This window comes from Lathyrus oleraceus, chromosome 2, assembly GCF_024323335.1.
Source record: "Lathyrus oleraceus cultivar Zhongwan6 chromosome 2, CAAS_Psat_ZW6_1.0, whole genome shotgun sequence".
NCBI lineage: Eukaryota > Viridiplantae > Streptophyta > Magnoliopsida > Fabales > Fabaceae > Lathyrus > Lathyrus oleraceus.
Genome location: NC_066580.1, coordinates 39116001 through 39119514, shown reverse-complemented (window position 1 = coordinate 39119514; position 3514 = coordinate 39116001). Strand labels below are relative to the sequence as shown.

At 40.5% G+C, this 3514-nt stretch overlaps 1 non-coding gene across 1 annotated transcript; it reads left to right on the top strand.

Annotated features, from left to right (window-relative positions):
- Positions 1-2829: 2829 nt before the first annotated feature.
- On the top strand, positions 2830-2936 carry LOC127124691 (small nucleolar RNA R71). The gene has a single exon (XR_007804152.1). It is a non-coding gene; the product is annotated as a small nucleolar RNA R71 (small nucleolar RNA).
- Positions 2937-3514: the final 578 nt, after the last annotated feature.

Here is a 3514-nt window from a genome sequence, read left to right as displayed (position 1 = left end):
CGTCGGTAAAATCCGGCATGTCCGAGAAAACTTCTTATCTCCCTGATAGTCTTCGGCGGTTTTAGATTCTCTATGACTTCTATTTTTGCTTTATCTACCTCTATACCTTTTTCGGAGACTATATGTCCTAAAACAATCCCTTCGGTGACCATGAAATGACATTTTTCCCAATTTAGCACAAGGTTTACCTCCACACATCTCTCCAGGATTTTCTCAAGGTTGACAAGACAATTTTTGAAATCTGATCCACAAACTGAGAAATCGTCCATAAATACTTCCATAATTCCATCTAAATAATCAGCAAAGATAGACATCATGCAGCGTTGGAAAGTTGCAGGAGCATTACAAAGTCCAAAAGGCATTCTTCTATAGGCAAAAGTTCCAACTGGGCATGTAAAGGTAGTTTTTTCTTGATCTTCGGGGTGAATAGGTATTTGGAAGAATCCTGAATATCCATCTAAATAACAAAAGTAAGAGTGTCTGGCTAGGCGCTCCAACATTTGATCTATGAATGGTAATGGGAAATGGTCCTTCCTAGTTGCTTTATTTAATTTTCTATAATCTATGCACATACGCCAACCTCCATCGGTTCTTTTTGCTACAGGTTCGCCCTTCTCGTTTTGCACGACTGTGATGCCTCCCTTTTTGGGTACTACATGCACAGGACTTACCCATTTACTGTCCGAGATCTGATATATTATACCTGCCTCTAGTAACTTAAGAACTTCAGTCTTAACTACCGCACTCATTATAGGATTTATTCTACGTTGGTGTTCTCTGGAAGGTTTTGAATCTTCTTCAAGCAAAATCCGATGCATGCATACGGATGGGCTTATTCCTTTTAGATCAGAGATCTTATATCCTAAGGCTGAGGGGTACCTACGTAAAACTTCTAATAATTGATCGGTTTCTTTTTGGTTTAAGGTAGCACTGACTATAACTGGACGATTCATATCTTCATCCAGAAATTCATATCTCAGGTTTTTAGGCAGTTCCTTAAGTTTTACGGTTGGTTTCATAGGGCAAGGCATAGGATCTGGGGTAAGAGATAAACATTCGTGAAGGTTATCATCAATGTAGGATGTTTTATAATTGTCATCTTCCAAAATAAGGGTTGATGGCAATTTTATAGATTTATTTTCTTCTTCTTGTTCTAATTCCCTAATGCATTCTTCGATGATATCTAAGGCATAACAAGAATCTCCTATCACAGGTGCCATAAGAAATTTTGACAATATAAATTCTATCTTCTCTTCACCTACCTCAAAAGTTAGTTTTCCTTTTTTAACATCTATTACGGCTCCAGCAGTCGATAAGAACGGTCTACCTAGGAGGATTGGTATGTCGTCATCTTCTTTAATGTCCATGACAACAAAATCAGTAGGTATAAACAACTGACCCACCCTAACAGGGACGTCTTCAAGTATGCCTATAGGGTATTTAACGGATCTATCGGCTAATTGAAGCGACATCTTAGTAGGTTGTAATTCTCCTAAGTTTAATCTCTCACAAACTGCTAAAGGCATTAAGCTCACACTAGCTCCTAAGTCTAGAAAAGCTTTTTCGATGACATGATTCCCTAAAATACAAGGAATGGAAAAATTTCCGGGATCTTTATCTTTCTTTGCTAACCTATCTTCGGAAATAGAATTACATTCCACGGGTTTCGGATCTTCAAGTCTACGTTTATTCGTAAGTATGTCTTTGAGAAACTTAGCATAAGAAGGTATTTGGGTGATGGCTTCTGTAAAGGGGATTTCTACGTGAAGTTTTTCTATAACCTTAACGAATTTTTGATATTGATTATCGATTTGGGTTTTCTTTAATCTTTGAGGGTATGGTATTGGTGGTTTGTATGGCGGTGGTGGTACATAGGTTTTATTTTTAGGTTCTTCTCCTTTTTCTTGACTTTTCGGGGTTTCAGGCTTCTCTGGTTCCTTTTCCTCACTCCTCTCAGAAGTTTCAGGCTCACTTAATCTAGGGTTTAAAGGCTCCTTATAAGCGGTTCCACTTCGTAGAGTAATGGCATTAGCTTGCCCTTTCGGGTTTTGTTGAGGTTGTCCAGGGAACTGTCCTCCAGGGGTAGTCTGTGGGGCTTGGTTTAACGCTACCTGAGAGATCTGGGTTTCAAGCATCTTATTATGAGTAATGATTTGATCAACCTTGGTTCCTAACTGGGTAATTAGTTCGTTAACATGGACGCTTTGGTTCATGAACTCTTTGTTTTTCTGTTTTTGAGCAACGATGAAATCTTTTACAATTTCTTCAAAGCTCGGGTTTGGCGGTACAGGTTGCATAGGTTGATTTGTTCTAGGGGCTTGGTAACCTTGTTGTCTCGGAGGTGCGGTATTTTGAATAGGGTTATTATTTTTGTAGGAGAAGCTTGGGTGATTCCTCCATCCAGGGTTATATGTGTTAGAAAATGGGTTCCCTTGGGTATAGTTCACTTGCTCAGTGTTGGTTTCATTTAACAGATTGCATTCGGCGGATTGGTGTCCTTGCGTTCCACATATCTCACAATTCGGCGAAACTGCGGCTACAGTATTCGGAGTTGTACACATATGTTCGACTCTAAGGGCCAACGCGTCCATTTTAGCCTGCATCATGTCTATAGAGCTTAGCTCATGTATTCCTCCTTGGGCTTCCTTCTTTTCCACTGTCGCTCGTTCTACTCCCCATGATTGATGGTTTTGGGCCATATCCTCGATAAGGGCACTAGCTTCAGGGTAAGGTTTATTCATCAGTGCGCCACCAGCGGCAGCGTCGATGGTCATCTTAGTGTTATAATGAAGTCCATTATAGAAGGTTTGGATGATTAGCCAATTCTCTAAGCCATGGTGTGGGCATGCTCTTAATAGTTCTTTATATCTCTCCCAGGCTTCGAACAACGACTCTCCTTGGAGTTGGGTAAATCTAGTTATAAGGTTTCGAAGAAGAGCGGTCTTACTTGGGGGAAAATATCTAGCAAGAAAAACTTTCCTAAGGTCATCCCAAGTTGTTATTGAATTGGGTGGAAGGGAATCTAACCATGATAGAGCTTTATCTCTGAGGGAAAAGGGAAATAATCTTAAGCGTATCGCCTCAGGAGAAGCTCCATTGGTTTTAAAGGTGTCTGCTAACTGAAGAAAGTTTTTTAAATGTTGGTTTGGGTTATCAGTAGCGAGACCTGAGAATTGTCTCTGTTGCACTAATTGCAGCAGGGATGGTTTAAGTTCAAAATTATTGGCTGGGATAACGGGGTTTACTATACTGGAACTAGGTTCCTCGTTAGATGGTTGGGCGAAGTCCTTAAGAGGTCTTCGGTTTTGTTCTTCGGCCATAGCTATCCTATTCCTATGGAAAAATAAACGTGCGCGAGCGTAACGTTCAGGTTCAGCTAGAGGGTCTACTAAACTTCCGGCACTGCGAGTCTTTCGCATTGACCGGTGGGTAACAACCTTAGTCTAAACGGTATAACTACAGGGTAATGAAATTTGACGAAATTGGTCCCCGGCAACGGCGCCAAAAACTTGAT